Source organism: Cuculus canorus, chromosome 13 (assembly GCF_017976375.1).
Source record: "Cuculus canorus isolate bCucCan1 chromosome 13, bCucCan1.pri, whole genome shotgun sequence".
Classification (NCBI taxonomy): Eukaryota; Metazoa; Chordata; class Aves; order Cuculiformes; family Cuculidae; genus Cuculus; species Cuculus canorus.
This window is the reverse complement of record NC_071413.1, coordinates 5,606,233-5,622,878: the sequence shown is the minus strand read 5'-3', so window position 1 is coordinate 5,622,878 and position 16,646 is coordinate 5,606,233. Positions and strand designations below refer to the sequence as shown.

The window sequence follows — 16,646 nt, the reverse complement described above, 5'->3', positions numbered from 1 at the left end:
GATGGGCGGTGTACCCCAATGCTGCACCCGGGCAGGGTGATATCAACCCTGTCCCAGGTGTAAGGGAGATTTTGACAGCTGATGGTGGGTCAACAGAGGTATTCTGGATCTAGGTTTTGGCAGTCCAGTACTTTTTCACTGTGCAAACGTGCCTGTTTGCAAGGGAAGAAGAGGATACAAAGTCCCAGTGGGAGACGGCGCGTGTCTCCTGTCCACATCTGGCCCCTTGGAAGCAATAACACTGCTGAGACCAGCATCTTGTACGCGGGAGCTGCAGATGCTTAGCGAGGAGAAATGTCTGAGATGCTTTGAGATAAGGAGCCAGATGGGATGAGGAGGGTGCTCAGTGAGGCTGAGAGAGCCAGCTAAAGGGTCCAGGACATCAGCCCCGGGCTAGGTACCGGCACAGCGTTCTTTCTCCCACCTGCAACCAAACACACATAGTTCCTGGGAGACTCCAGTTTCCCCATGTGTAAAGCAGGAGTGGGAGTGCTGGGGTGCATGCCCACTGTGGCAGCACAGCTCAACCCAGGGCTGACAGTGACCTATTTACCTACGGCAGAACTTTCTGCTCTACTTATTTGACCCGGCACCTTTCTATTTGCTTAAAGCCAGGAATGTTTCCTCTCGGCCAAGCTGGGCACGCACGCAGGTATGTTTGCTCGAGAGACAGACCGCTGCTCTGTGCATCCCCAGCTCTCAACCTCGGAGGAATTCAAACCCTTGTGCTGTGATACTGTTGCAAAATCCCCCCCAAAAAGCTTCCAAGTTTTTCTTTCTCCTCTTCTCCCCATCCCTCTCAAGCTGCACGGTCATCATCTCAGGGACAGGCAGTGCTGAGGAGTAGAAAGGTGACATTGTTCTGCCCTGGAAGGCCGTCAGCATCCCAACTCCCCGTCTCTGTAGCTGCCTCAGTCATGCGTGTTTGCATATGTTAAAAATATTTAGTCCACTGCTAAAAAAAATATTATGCCCGAGATCTGGGGCCAGCTAAATATAATGCCATCTATGTGTCCGTGGCGCTGCGTGCCGGAGGCACAGAAGGGTACTATTTGCCTTCGGAGCAGTCCTCGGCTCTGAGCAGGGATGCCAGGAGCGGTCCTGATAGTGATGTCTGCCAGAAATGCTTTTCTCCCTCTTGGAAAGGGATTTGGGGCAAAGAAAGCTCTTTGCTGGGGTATGTGTTGTGGTGGTGCAGCATGCTGCCCGTGCCAGGGTGCTTCCCTGCACCCATGCAAACTCCATGGCTGCAGGCAAGATGCACGGGACAGGAGGGGAAAAATCGTCAAAAAAAAAGATGTTGCCTCTAAGAAAAAGTCGTAAAAATGAAAGAGTGGACTGGGCTAATTCCTGGATTCACAGCTAGTGGGACAAGTGCAGCGCAAGGGTGAGCCAGGGATGGCTTTGCTCCCCAGACCCTCCAGTGCACGGAGCGGTTTCACTGCGTGGACACAAGCCATGCTGGAAAGGGCTGAGACCTCCCCAACCCATTTCGTGCATGAGAGCAGATTATGGCCCTTTCCAGCCTTGCCCAGCCTTTAGTCCATGGCCTGGAGGTACTCAGAAATGCTCGAGCTGGGGGGAAGCTTCCAAATAAGCTTCATACAAATAATTTCAAGGCAGCTGAAAGTTGAATATTTCCCCGTAATAATCTGCCTGTGTGAGAGACAGGAGAAAAGAGTTTGTGCTGACCACAGGAGGAGGACAACAGGGAGTGAGGCCACAGGATTTTTGTGCAGAAGCATTGAGGAATCATTTCCTCTGCTTTTTTCCTTATATATTTTTTTTTGGAGTGGGAAAGGGGACTGCAGGAGGGGTGGAGAGGTGAAATAATCCCAGGCAGAGAGTGTGAAGGAATCTTTATCCCCCTTGCTTTTTCTTTTTTTCCTTTTATTTTTGCTTTTTGCCCCTCTCTGCAAGTGTTTTGAGAGGCAGGGGAGCGAGCGGCTCTGTACACTGCGGCCATTCATGGCTCAGCTGGGGGCGTGCGGGGCGCGTGGCTGGGTGGGAGCACACCACGCCGGAGAGGAGAATAATTTGTTCACAATATAGAGCAGGGTAAAATAGGCTGGTTGTCTGAGCGTGGATGTAGCATAATGTATAGAAGTGCAGGCATCAATAAGCCTATTTATTAGCAGAGCCTTTTGCTGAGCAGGGCTGTGAATAAACTATACAGCTCATACAAAAATGTAAATGTTAGTGATCCCTTAGAGACATAATTACAGGAAAAAATAAGGACAGCTTTTCAGCATTTGGGAAGCCAGCCTCCTTCATCCCCTTTCTAACTGCCGATACGCATATTATTTTCCCCCTGTGGGGTGTCTGCATCCAGCATGGCGCGTCCCCCCTCTTGCAGCTCCTCCGTCGTCCTCCCTGCCCACTAATTAAAGGAAAGTTGTGTCTCCACGTCCCACGAAACGTGTTCGCCGCCTGCTTTGGTGTACAGAGCTCTTGAATTCCTCAAGCCTGTGTGCCACTGGCTCCCCTGGACCACAGTGAAAGGTTTCATTCATCCCTCTTCTGCTGCCTTCTAGAGTTACCACACCCTGGGCCTCTGCTCCGCAGCTCCTCTCTGTTTTCCTTTCATTAGCAGGATTCCCAGATTGAATGGCTGCGAAGAGCTGGGAAGAGATGCTACTACCCTGTTAGCATAAGAGCTCTGCAAATACTTGCCCCACATGCGCTCCTGCCATTTGCCGTGAGATCTGCAGAGCAAGAAAGCCACAATCTTTGGGGTTTGGGTTGCGGTTTTTTTTCTAAAATTCTACTATAAAAGCAACAATAAGTGCTGCCCTGACTGCTCTGTGCCTCAGTTTCCCTAAGCACACTCTGTTCCCACCCACCACAGCAATGAGTTTGCAACGCTTTCTACAAGCTGACAGGAGAGCTGTTGGCAGGACAGGCACTGCCCAACCTTAAAAGATGCTTTGGGATCTTCTGGTGCTTCTTTGGCTGCATCCAAGCCATAGCAGAGCTCCAAGGCTGCACATCAGGACTGCAGCATAGCATACACATGTGTCTTAAGTACCATAAGCTTTATGGGCTTGGCTCTCCTTGCCTTACCCTCCGTGCCCCTGCCAGTGTGCGATGAGGAATGAATGTTGACCTCAAACTTAGCAGCCAGTTCGAATCTCTGATAAAAGGGAGATGGACGGAAGAAACCCATCACAGGCATGAGTGGACTGCAGTGGGTCTCCCTAGGCAGAAAGTGGTTTCGGTTGATGTCAGCATTTCTTTTGGAAGTCAAGCTATCGAGCAAGTCTTTCCCAAAGCAAGATTAGAGGAAAGTAAGAAAATTAGTTCCTAGGAAATCCGTGCTGGGGCGTGGAGGTTTGCAGAAGGGTTATAATGAGGGAATATGCTTTGCAATGGAAGAGCAAGGCGCTTTGGAGCAGCTGTGGCTTTTGCTGTCCCCTCTGCCACCCTCCAGATGAGATCAGCCCACAGCCCTGGCCTGGCTCTCTTACTGAGCTGCCACTTTTATGGATGAGCTGGTGAGGCAGATTAACTTTTGATGAGTTTTGCAATGGAAAAGGGACAGGCTTTTCGACAGAAATTGATAACAAAATGTTAGCTTTGCCTTGACCATCTATCGTCCGCAGCGATGTTGAATCTTATTTGGGTTTTTTGGCCCTTTGCAATTATTCTCGTAGTAGTGGGGACCCATCTGGGGTCAATTTAAGTTTTCTGATTACTGATTTGTATCTTTAGTTGCTATTCTAGGAGTACCGGTAGCTCAGAGTCCTGGGTGGTTCATTGTGTTTTATGGAAGGCCTTTGAGGCCAGACAGGCTCTTTTGGGGTGCCATCCCCCATCTTCCTGTTGTCTAATGCTGGTAGTTTTCCTTTCTCCATGGATGGGTGCAAATATGAAGGCTTGTGGTGGGGATGACAGGTAACGAGCACCCAGGTTGGAAGGGGGTTGGAGAGGTGCTGTATCTTCACCAGCAGCGGTAACTTTTTCTGGTGCCCACGACCCTGTAGATGCTTCCCATGGCTTCACTTGTCCCCTGGAAACCCCAATGCGGTGGGAATGGTGTTGGCTCCTTCTGTCCCATAGGCAATGTGTCCTCACAAATATGCTTTTAGCAGCAACACTAACTGCTGCGTGCTGGGGGTTTGAAATCTGCCTTGCAAACCCTGTTGAACTCTAAATTAAAAGTATTCTTGGCCACTCGACCTCCTCTTCCCATCAAGCAGACAGTGCTACTGCTGGGTTGTCCAGTCAGAGGCCACCATCCGAAATAAATGTCCCGAGAGTCTTCCCAGCCAGGTCTGCAGTGTGGTTTTGCACCAGCACTCCCGATGATGTTGGCATAGGGACAACCTCCCTTACCTTGTTCTTTGATTTCTAGCCTGTAGTTGGTTGGGTTGTGGTTTTGAGTAGCAGAACACGCAGATGGCAAAGATGAGTGATGCTGCCTGCAAAGTTCAAGGCCATAAATCAGTTTCTGGCTTGTCTCTGAGGTTGGGTCCTCAGGACCTTCCTTGGGACCATCTCATGCAAGTGCTTGGCCAGCTTGCGTGCTCCAAAGCTGTGGAGATCTGAGATGCGAATTCAGATCAGGATCTAACATCCTTGATGTGTTCTATAGTCAGACCAAAGTCTGTTTTCACCTCATTGCTCACGCAAACATGGGGTTCGTGTTTGCAAGGAGGCTGGTGTGGTGAGGAACACCCCAATGGAGCAGAGGATCTGTGAAGATGGATCTTGACCCAGCTCATTGCAGCAGGTCATGCCAGTGGTCCTGCAAGTTGCCTGGCCTGCAACAGAAAGATACTGGAAGCCTTTGGCTAAAAGGGAGCGATGCAGGGCAAAAATCTTCTACATCATCTAACATTGCAGTGTATTAATAGTATCTAATTAATACTTACTTACAATTTCAAGCCATTAAAAATAAGCATGCAGCCAGACGTATTTAATTGAAAACATCATTTCCTTGCACTTAAGATGAGAATGGTTTCAAGCCCATCAGATTTCCAGGAAATTTGGATGTGAGTTAGATATCATGGAAGAAATTCAGTGTGAGGAAGAACAGGGCACTTCAGTCCTGGTATCTAATGCATCAAATGTTGATGGGGTCATCTCCACCTGGGGGAAAAAACAGTATTCCTGGGTCTGAAAAGGGAATTCTGAGGCCTCCAAATGATGGGCTGGGTTTTGTTTTAATGCAGTCATATATGTATTTCAAGCAACATTTATTAGTGACGTGCCTCATGCAGAAAGATGCACCTGGCTTTGATTTATGTTACATGAGAAACGTCTTGGCCAAGGCAAAAAGCACAGAGCTGGGGAGGGGGGGAACACAAAATGAAATTTTTCTTTTATTATGCATAATGAGAGGTTTGCTCCGTGACAATTATATAAGTGGTTTCATGTTAGTGGGTTCAAAATAAATCTATGAATACAGCATGTATTTTAAAATTCATTGTTTTGCCCTGTGAATGAGTCTTCTAAAAACGTCGCTGCCTGGGAGCCAGAGCCAGCTCACTGTTAGACTGGGTTCAATCCATAGTAGCTCCTTTGGCTTTCAAGAAGTCCCTCTGGACTTACCTCATTAGCTAAAATGAGCCTTTGTCCTCCTTCATCCCTCCTGCTGGATGTGTGTGCTCTGTTGGAGATTGTGTGGTGTTTCACAGTGGTATTTGCCAAACAGATGCTTAAGGTCGGCACGCTGGTACCCTTCTTACTGGAACACAGCATGCTTTGGATGCATGGAAGTGACTTGCTATTCAGAGGATGGTTTAAGGTGTTCTCCCCAAGGAAAGAGCTGCCAAAAGCCACCCATATGCTCACCTTCAAAAAGCAAAAGTCGAGGCTATGCCAAAGCCTTGACAGCTCTGGGAGAGTGATGGGAGAGCCGGGATACCAGATGCGAGCAGGCAATATGGGCAACACCATCAGCCTGGACTGGTTCACCCATGCAGAGCTGGGTTCGGGTTTGGTGGGACAGGCTGGAGGCAGGTAACATTTTTCAGCCCTTTAGTTCTGGTTTTCATCAAAATAGGCCTTTGCTGAAATTACACAGGCTGTCGGAGAGCTTTTGGTCCAAACTGGTGTGTGTTGTTACACACCGTGTTTCTGTAGGGTATTGGACGTCAGGAGAGCAAAACTGTGGATGAGAGGTTGTCTGTGGTACAGGGCACAGCCCAGTGATGCCAAGAAATGTTTATTCACTTCTGGGGCTGAACAAAAAAGAAAGAAAAAGATGTTAAATATGAGTAATTCAAAACTGCATGAGCTTTCTCGAAAACAAAAAAATAATGTCAAGAGCTGGTGTAGCCCCGTTATTTGCAGCCTGCAAGAGCCAGATTGACTTTTCAAAGGCAGTTTGAAGTCGTTGTTGTAAATAAGCATGCGCTCTTCCAGGGGCTGCTCCATTCAGAGCTGCTTGGATGGCATCCAGTCCAGGGGTTTTATTGCTATTCCACTTGATTGCCGAGATTAGATGACAACTCATTCTCTACACTTAACGGAGCTTCAGACATAATCGTCGCAAGATGAAAAACGTCAAACAGTCTCGTGCTATGGAAAGTCATATTGACCTCAGAGCAGGGTTTCAAATGTTATACCTGCTGCTGTCAGAGGAGAGCAAAGCAGATAATCCCTCTGCCTTTTATCCTTACAAGCTGGGAGAATAATGCCATTTTTTACCTTGAGGTGTGAGCAGACCTGAGCAAAGACTCGGGGGAAAAGGCCAAAAACTCCTTCCACGAGTAGTGCTGCAGGCAGGAGCATCCCAGCACTTTGCCAGGACAGGGCCTGATCCTGCTTTGCCACAAATCAGCCCCAGCTGCCTTGAAGGCAGCGAGGTGGCTCTGCATTCACTCCGGTGTAACTGGGAGCGGGCTGCTGGTGTGGAGGATGTGTGCCTTTGATATTGTAACCTAAAACTGGCAGCTTTCCCTGCTCTGGCAAGAGTTTAGAAACATTGCCATGCGAGCTGGTTTTCCAGAGAGGCCTGAAAATGCAATCCATTATCTGATATTTTTTAGCAGCTTTTTTAATTAAGGCTTTGGCTAAAGGGCTGATTAGAGAGGTGTGTGGGGGGTTTTTTTGTCCTTAGGGACTTGGCACATCCTTACAGCTGTCACCCTTCTGCAACTACAAGACTCACTTTTCCTCCTGTGTCATATTCAGAGTATAGCGTGGGTTTGGGTTTTTTTTTTCCTCCTTTTCTATCCTTTCCCCCCCTCCTACCAGAGGTGCAGATAAATCATTAGAGTCTCTGCTCAGCTTGTCTCCTTCTCCTGTAGCCCAACTTCTGTGTGCTACTGGCTGGTGCGGCGCAGAGGGGGCGTGAGCAGCGCAGCTCCGTGCCTGTGGTCAGTAATGAAGACTTCTCTTTTTATACACAGATTACGGAGGAACTGCACAGGGCCAGACGGCAGCTCTTAATTTCCCGACTTTTTAATTTTTCAGCCCTCGCGAAGGAGAATGCAGCCTTCCCCTCCGGCCAACGTATAATGAGGTGAGTAAACACCCTTTTGTCATTTAAGACTTGCTGCCTGATGTCATGTAAATATTATTTTTGTTTGGTTGAAGGACGGGGTGGGGGGGAAAGGAGAATGTGCTGTTTGCCACATGTCAGTGTTGGGGGTTTAATACCTCCGCTCCAGTGATTTCCTAAGGTTTGTTTGCCTTGCTGAAGGCTCCTGCATTTTTGCTCTGCAAAGTCCCTTTAACAGAACTTTTCTCCCTCCTTCTTCTTTCTTGCTCATTCAATGACACAATGAGGTTTGTCAGAGTTAAAAAATGATGCTTCTTTGCTGCAAAATATTTAAGCTATTTGTGTCATCTCAGAACTTTAAAAGAAAAAAATTATTGCCATTCTCTTCCCCCTCCCCAAAAAGCTGTCCCTGGTTTGCAGCTGGCAATGCCAGGACTCCCCTGCCCTGCTCCGGGCTGAGGTCTGCTCCCCGTAACCCCTCCGGAGAACCGGGTTCTGCTTTCCTGCTGTCATCAGCTGTGACGATCCCACCCCTCCTAAGAAAGTGTCCCATCCTACCTCTCCTGAGGAAGTGTCGCCTCTGCCCCAGCGGGTTGACCCCCTGGGAGATAAAGAGTTAATCTCCCCCCCCCCCTTCCCCTCTGACTTCAGCTGCAAAAAATATGAAGTGAAGATAGATCTGCTCATCTGCTGAGCAGAGAAGATGCCTTTGATGTCAGTCCTTCCTTTCCTCCTTCTCCTTCTTCCCCCCCCTTAACCCTTCTGCCGGTGCTTGCTGCCTCTTGGCTGGATTTAGGGAGCCCCCCTACTCGGAAGCATCATCTGTGTGGTGGAAGGTCATCGACATGCAAGGATGTTGTGGGGTGCTGGCTTCTCCCCACCCATTTGGTCCCATCCACCCCACGATTGGGATGTGCATCTTCCTGGGAGAGGTCCCGGGATGGGGTAGGGGGACATCGGTGGGAAGTGCGGACCATCAGAGCAAGGTCGCGAATGAAGGATCTGTCACCTGTGGTGACCCTGACCCTGTCCCTACATGCAGGGCTTAGCCTGAACGTGTTGCTTATTTTGGGGGTGTGGGATGTTAACCCCTTTTCTTCACCATCAAAGAAAAGCGTTGCTACCACTTTAAGGCAGAAGTCCCTTTAAGTGACTTTCCATTTGCTGCTTCGGAGAGCTGAGAATTCGGTTTCCCAGATTTCCTTTGAATTGTGTGCAATAGTCAGAGGGAGGTTAAAGAAAAAAAACAACAAACGACAAAACTACTGTACGGTCGGGAAGCCTTCAGCAGCAGCGAGACCCGGGGAGAGAGGGAAAAAACTGAGATTTAGGGGAAAAAATGAGATTTAGGGGAGAAACTGAGATTTAGGGGAGAAACTGAGATTTAGGGAGGAAAAGTCATCTGCTACCATTTCCCTTTGCATTCCAATGCCAACCCCTTCTCCCTGTGTGGGGAACGGAGGAACGGGGCAGTGGCAGATGGGGAAGGGTCCCCACAGGACATGCGGGAGGATGCTGTGCCTGTGAGGATGCTGCACCCCGGGGACAGCGGCGCGTCTGCACCCACCCGTGCTGGGTACCGATGGGGTTAACAGCCCTCGCCGGCTAGGGAGCATCCTACATCGCTGTTGTGCCCCACCAAATTAATTTGCACTTTCTTTTCCTCATATTTGCTCTGGGAAGAATGGAAAAGTGGGGGGGGGGGGGAAGGAAAAACAGAGAGGGGGTAAAAAGGCCCTAAATAAATAAGCAGCCTGGAAGGGGGCTGGGGAAAGGCTCTGTTTCCTCAATTAGCTGGGACTTGCCTTCTCTTGACGAACGGAAGGCAGTGCGTTTTAGCCTCTGGATTTGTGGAGCTTTCTCAAAGTGCCAAGTCTGGTTATACGGGGACTTGGGAGGTTTAGGTGGAGGAATCTGAGTGGTGTTAGGCTCTGTTAACTCCTTCAGGGCTGAGCAACTTGGGGAATGTGGGCCTGGCAGCGCCATGCGAACCTGCAGCCCCATAGGAAGGAGGTTTGGGGCACCTGAGTGCCTGGGAGAGGTGATTCCTCCAGCTGGGACCTTGCCAGGCTGGGGGTTCACCTGCACAAGGTACGCTGATGGAGTGATGCCGTGGGGACAGGCAGACTTCGGGATGAGTTGAGTCTATTTGTCATAGTTGTTAGTGGGTGACTCTCGGGACCACGGTTAAAGAGCAGCTTTTGGGGTTCTGCAGAAGGTCAGGATGTATCAGCCATCCTCATGCCTGGGAGGAGAGGCTGAGGATGTGGTTAGCTTGCAGCGAGGTGCCAGCATCGCAGCACATCACACCTGTGCTGCACCGTCCCATACCCTGTGGCATCGCTCTTGCGGTCAGCAGACGTTGTACATGCGGTAATGGCAGGAATTGCTTTTGGCACCATAAAAATACGGTCATATTTTGGGATAAAGAAGACAGACATCCTGACCAAGCTGGTGCAAGGAAAGTGCTCTCCAGCAGAATAGTTACCTGTGCTGTCAGTCGGACAGGGGACGTGGGGAAATGCCTTCACCTGTATGGAGAAAAAAACTCCTGGGAATTTAAAATTTACATCCCAGTCTGTTCTGTCCTCGGAAAAGAGGCCTTGGCTATGCATAGATGTGGGATGTGTTGATGTAGTTCCTACTGACCTGCCATGCCTTTGCCCCGAGAACCACCGTCCCCAGGACATCAGCCCTCGACACACCTCACGCCAGCACGGCTGGAGCCGGCACCCGGTAACGCCGCTGAGCCACTTCATGGGCGAGTGCAGGCAGCACAGGAGGGGCTCCTGCCCGCCTGCGCCTGGCAGGGAAACCTGTCTGCCTCACAGTCACACTAAGGCTCCTTTACCCCTCACTGGAAGCATAAAGGGGCCTTAAAAAGGAAGCAAAAGTGACTTAAATTTAATTTACACTCACTTAGAGACCTCTTTACATGCTGTAGGAGCATAAAGGGGCCTTAATGTAGCTGGGAATCAACCCCTGAAGGTATCTGTGCCTGACTGCTGGGCATTCATTTTGTAGAAAGTCACCTCAGGCTGCAATCCAGCTTTTAATTCCTCAATCCAGACCTGCCAATGTACAGGGAGCAACAGCATCAGCCCTGATGGGGTTAGGTCTCATTTACACATGAGTAAGCAAAACCAGAGTTGAGCTTCCAAGGAATAAATCGCGGGATGCATGGTCTTGGCTTGCCAACACATTTGTGCCACCCTCAATTCCTCCATCATCTGCTTGGGATCAAGTGAAAGGATTTCTCAGTTTAAATTCCTTTCCAGCATGGGAAGGGACTCTCCTCTCCACGCTGCCGAAGAGCAGAGGGCCAGGGAAGGGGAGCAGGATGACTCACAGAGGGGACAGCCAACGGTGTTCCTTGTTGCTTAACACCCTCTCGTGTAGATGTGGCTTCCCGGGAAGTCTGAGCCTGCCCTTGCCTTTCTGTTATCGTAAACAAAGCAAAGATTGATGTACTGTGCACTGCATGGAGGAAACCGCATCGTGGCTGTGCGCCCCAGGAGACACCACGGAGTTGTTCAGGGTTTTCCTGGTCCCCTACGAATCCCAGCTGCTGGCTGGCTGGAGCTCCTACAGCAACCATTGATGAAGTGCTGCTCGTTTTAAAGCCTTAACACCCTCTCCACAGCCCAGTGAAGGGCAATGGTCCGTAAGCCATTTAGGAGCATCCTCCGCAACATCAGGAATCCCTTTGCTGCCACTGTCATGGACTCTGCATCCCAGAGGAGCTGGCAGAAGTGATGTCCAATCTCAGGTCTGGTGAACCAGAGCCAGGATTCAGGGAAACCTGGCCCGTGTGGGGTGACACGACTGCTGGGAGGGAAGGTTTGCGTGTCTTGCAGACTGCTGCTGTGCCCCCTGGACAGCTGGGACACTCCTACCTGCCTGCACGTGTGGGGTGAGTTTTTCAGAGTAACACCCATCAGGTGTCTGAAAGCCAGAGTCTCTGTTTAGAGCATTGTCTGAGGGTACTGAGATCCAGCACCTCTGCTTATTTATAGTCCCAAAGGCATCGAAGCAAAGAGCCTGTGGATGAGGCCACTGGTGGAAGAGGCTGAAACCAAGAACTTGGCCTGTCTTGGAAAAGGACAGGACACTGATATCTAAGACAATCATCCAGATTTAGCACGACTCCAGTTCAGGAGGGAATATTTAACCTGGAGCTGTAGGGTTGTTGTTAATGATGATCTAAGCTAGCATTCCCACGGATAGGGTCCCTCTTGGGGCCTGTCCCCTCATCCTTCACCACGGAATATTCTCAGAGGCATGGGAACAGACAAAACGACCTGAGCTTTGACCCTTTCTCCCTGCTCCTGCGCTCACGAGGCTGCTGGCACATCAGCCCCCTGCACCGTGCATGGGGGATATAGGGGTGAACATTTTGCTCTGCGAGGACGCACATCCCCTCCTTCTCCAGGGTCTTGCAAACACTGAAACAAAACCCAGCGGGGAAGGACCAGTGCTTATGCTGTCTCTTGTGCTTTAATTGGCTTTTTTAGTCTTTGTTTTTAAACATAATTAATGGTCACCTATTCGTGACCTGGCGGGGCTGGGAGGAAGGGAGCGGGACCAGGAGCGGAGCTCTGGAGTGCCAGGCGCTGGCAGGGTGGCAAGCAGGTATTTATATTGCGTTTTGGCCTCCTTGCAAGCCCGGCTTCCCCTGTGCCAACCCTTGCTGCCTGCCCACCTGCCTTCAAGGCAACACTTTGAAATCCACCTGGCATCATCTCCCTCCCCTCTTGCAGCCTTGCCTGCTGGCAAAGTGTTTTCTACCAGTGCATTACCCAGCAGCTCTGCCCCAGTGCCCTCTGCATGGGATGGGCTGGAGCCACTGGGAAGGAGCTGGGCATGATTGTGTTTCCAGATGCAATGCACAGTGAACTGCAGGACTCAAACCAGCGCATCCTCCTCATGTGTCCATAGAGATCTTCAGAAGGCATGTGAAAAATGCAGCCACGGGCAACCATCAGTGTCCCCTTTAAAAAAAAGAGCCTGATCTATTTTATGTTTGGATCTGCTGCTTTTTAATTAAGGGGAACAGCCTGTCCCCTCCCCATGGCCACAAGAAGCTGCCCAGACAAATGTGGTGGCAGAAATTATTTAACACCTCTTCCTGTCAAGCTGTCGTGTTTAATTAGCACCCTCCCAGCTCAGCCCAGGTGAAAACCAGGCTGCAATAACACCGGAGTCCTGGCTCAGGGCTTCCCACTCAGCAACACCTCCAAAATACCTCCCTGGGAGGGAAGTGTAAGGAGAGCCCCACATTTCTCCCAGCATTTCATGGTGCATTTATGTTTCTTCTTAGTTGGAAGTCGCAGTCAGGACTTCCCAGACTGGCTGCAGATCGAGAGCCGGAGACGCTCCCCAGCCCTGCAAGGGGGAAAGGCTGCTCTCCAGTCCCGTACAGCCGCAGGGGTACGATAAGCTAAAGCAGCTTCATGGCTCTGCCTGCCACATCTGAAACCACACAGCCAAAGATGTAAACTGCTCCGCTAGACACCTCCTGCCAGCCCAGAGGTGTTTGCACAATGCTGCTGGGCTGACTTGGCACCAGCTGGCTGGTATTGACTCTTTGAGCAGTTTTAGTGTCTCCCTGGATTGGGTCTCACCTGCCCCTGAAAGCATGGACACCAAAACTCCTGGGCTTTTTGGAGGAAGAAGAGGAGGAGGCAAGCAGGGAGCAATGATGCACATGGGAGGTTCAGAGCAACCTTCCCTGCCATCCAGAGTCCATGGAGGCCACTGCTGGGGTATCACCTTTGCCTTCAACTGAGTCCCCTGCCCACCCCATCCAGCCTGGGGGAATAATCTTCATATGCCAGCGCTGGGCTGCAGAGGATGGGAAGGAACCCCGTGCTCTCCTTGTACTTATCAGTGGCCAGAAAACAAATTCTTCTAACTGACAGCAAACCACAGCATTTTACAGAGCGGAGAGAAGGCTGGTGGTGTATCAGGCATGCTGTGAAACCGGAGCAGGACAACATCCAGACCCGATGGATGGAGCAGAGCTGACCTGCCTTGGCTGGCTTCAGTCTAATAACTCAATCGTGTTTGCATTTAATTACAAATGCAAAAAAAAAAAAAAAAAAAAAAAACGGCTTTCTTTTCACAACAACAAAGCCTTGAACCACACTTCAAAGTTGGGTTTCTGGGACAGTTGCATACCTTTTAAAAATAGCCCTCTGAGCAGTGCCAAGTGCTAAATGGATTGCAGAGGGCAGGTCCCCCACGTGGGGCTTCAAACAGCCCAGCCAGTGCCGCTGCCTGCTCAGCTGCTTGCCTGCCACTGCTGCCGCTCCCCCGAGACCCTCCCAAAGAGGAGCAAAAATGAAAATGAAAAGCTGCAGGTCTGATTTCCTTCTCTTGGGCTTTTCTTTATCAGCATAGCAAACTGGGAGATGGCAAGGCTGAAACTACAAGGCAAAGCCCGTAGACGGTGTTTGGGAACGGTGTGGAAATGCCTACCTGACACTCTTGTGGCCAGCGGTTTATCATCTGGGAAGTTCTAACTGGAATATCCATGGCAAGGAAAAGACTGGAGGGGAAACTGAGGCAGCACTGGTTTGGGTCTGGGTGGCCTCCTGCCCTGTCCTGGTCTCCACTGGTGTCCTTCTATCTTCCCAGAAGTCTCCTGACCTTCAGCCCACCCCTAGTCGTCTTCATGGTCAAATGTCCTCAAATCTGATGGCCAGGCCAGCTGTGCTTTAGGGTCTTTTTACTTTAAAAGAAGGAATTCTGCTCCCCTGAACATTCTTCTAAGACTGAGTTTACTTTCTCCCTTGCTCATTGGCAATGCAGAAATTGTAGCACACCAAGTGGGAAAGAGGAGGTCTGTAGCAGAGAGCCCAGTTCTCACGGTGATTAACCGAGATAAACACAAATCCACCCAGCAGCACTGACGTGCCCTGGCTCAGAGCATCCTCGTCCCTGCCCTGACCTCTCTCAGCAGCGGCGTGGGCAGGGCCCTTCCCGTGGGACCGCTGCTGCCAGGGATTTAGGCAAAGGCTGCCTCCTCGGGGCCTGGAGCCAGCCCAGAGAGGGCAGGTTGTCCAATGTCAAGGTGAAAGTTTTAAAGAGGGGGTTTCTTACTGTGGGGAAGCAGAAACTGAATCTCTGAGGAGCTGGGATGCAGGGTCAGGAGCTGAGGATTTGCTTCAAACAAATTTGTTGCATTTTCCTGGGGTAGCATTTCTTTGTCTGTAATGCCTGACGGGTGTGTGGGAACCTAGCAATTGTTGATGAAGACGAGGGATTTTGACCTGTGCCATGAGTCAAGGCTTCAGTTTTCTTCCTCATTTGGCTTTCCCAGAAGCAAAGTTAAGGAGTATGAAACCTGATGAGATGTCAGCATCTCATAGCATCCTCTGGAGCTTTGGGATTGATGTGGCTGATGTCCCTAGGTCCCCCAGGGCCACACCAGCACCATTCAGACGCTCCCATGCTCAGTTGTGTCCCGCAGCATCACCGTTCCCATCACCGCAGACGGTGCTGCACTTTTCCTCTGCGGAGAAATGCCACCTGGGCTTGGGCTCCTCCATAAAGCCCTGCAAACCCAGCAGAAGCAAATTGCTACCTACTGGAGTTGAAACCTGGCTCCCAGGGCAAAGGAGACTGCCTTTAACTCCAGGAAAAGCTCTTTGTGTCGGAAGTGTGCTTTTCTTGGACCGTTCCGCTGTATTTATGCAGGCTGGTATGTGGGGAGTAATTAGAACCTCATCCCAAGTACTGGATGAGCATGTTTTCCATTCTAGATGTTGACGGGTCAGGTTATCCGGCTGCCTCTCTGTGCCTAAAAATGTGGACATTTTATCTTTGCTAAAACCTAAACAAGAACCTGGGAAGTTCTTGGGCTGGAGAGAGCGATGTGGGTTATTGACAGCCTGCCTGTGGTACGTGTGGTGCTTCACACACGTATGAAACCCCCAGATTCCCTGTGCCCACACCTAACGCTGCTGCAGTGATGGGAATGGGGGGAATAGGAGAAGCTGGCGCAAGTGTCCGTGCCAAGGGGCTGAGGCTGTTGCCAGGGAGCATGGGAAAAGGATGCTCAACCGAGCAGAGTGAGCCCAGCCAAGGCTGGTCAGGCGTGAGGATAAGCTGCTCCTGGCCGGAGCAGGGATGCGAGCACCTCACAGCAGCCACCAGAGAGTCCACACTGCTCTGAGAGGGGAAGCAGGGAGAAGTGGGTGCTTCGAACCTCCAAAGTGGAGGTTTCAAAATAATACAGTGTCTAACCTGAGAGGACAAAGATTTGAGGATGCCAGGGATACGCTCGCTCTTATCTCTCTAAGAGACATTTTAAAATCTATGGGGAATACCCAGGGACAGCTTGGGTTGGGAAAGCTGGCAGAGCTGTTGGAGGCTTCGGGGAGTTCACACAGCCCCAAGAGGCTGAACTAAAATGACCTTATTTGAGGTGATTTGTGAGATGAAGATGAGGAAGCATCCCCTCTGCCCTTGCCCACTACAGTTCTAGTGTCCTAGCCCATGCCTCGGGTGTCCCTTTCCATCCCTCCAATGAAAAAGCCCCCAGAGGACATACAAGAAGGGCTGGGTTAGTTTCCCAGTGTGGGATGTCTGTTCTTCAACAAATGGATTCATAAAGAAGAGGGGAAGGAGCACACTGAGGTGGGAGCACCTCCAAACCCTGCCTATGCATCCCAGTGACCTGAGGACAGGATGCTGGATGGAGATGGGATGGAAGGAGTGGAACTGGCTGCAGGCGAGAGCAGCAGCAGTGGCTTCGCTCCTATCCTGCTGATCCCCATGTTTCACAGCAGCCCTGCTCCCGTTTTGGGCCATCACTCACTGCCAAAGCATCGCATCGAGGAAGGAGGATTATTTTCCTTCTCCACGTTTGCCTTCCATGCAAACCAGCCCTACCGTGTAATGTTTCTCATTTCCTCTATACATTAATGAAGGCTCGAAGTGAAAAGCTGCACACTTAGGCTGACCTAACCCTGAGCTAAGCCGGCAGCCGGAGGGACACAATGAGCCGGCTGTTCAGTCCTTGCTGGCACTGGCTCCTTGTCTGCTCCCAACACAATGGTGTTTTCCTTGGCCAGCGTTCAGAGGCGCGGGAGGGAGATGGTGACAGGGAGGATTCCCACATTTCCGTGCCGAAATTTCCCAACACCATGGTGTTGTGTCGCCCAGACATGCCACGGAACCCGTCCTTGGT

The 16,646-nt window shown here is 50.7% G+C and overlaps 1 protein-coding gene across 2 annotated transcripts in view; it reads left to right on the top strand.

Annotated features, from left to right (window-relative positions):
* Nucleotides 1-16,646, top strand: part of ZNF469 (zinc finger protein 469) — a 247,542-nt gene that overhangs the window by 191,724 nt on the left and 39,172 nt on the right. Inside the window, exon 5 of one of the 2 annotated variants that reach the window (XM_054079061.1) lies at nucleotides 7,423-7,471. The gene's annotated coding sequence lies outside the window, so the exon portion shown is untranslated. Of the gene's footprint in view, nucleotides 1-7,358; nucleotides 7,472-16,646 lie in introns of both variants that reach the window. The other variant, XM_054079060.1, reaches the window with a different exon arrangement.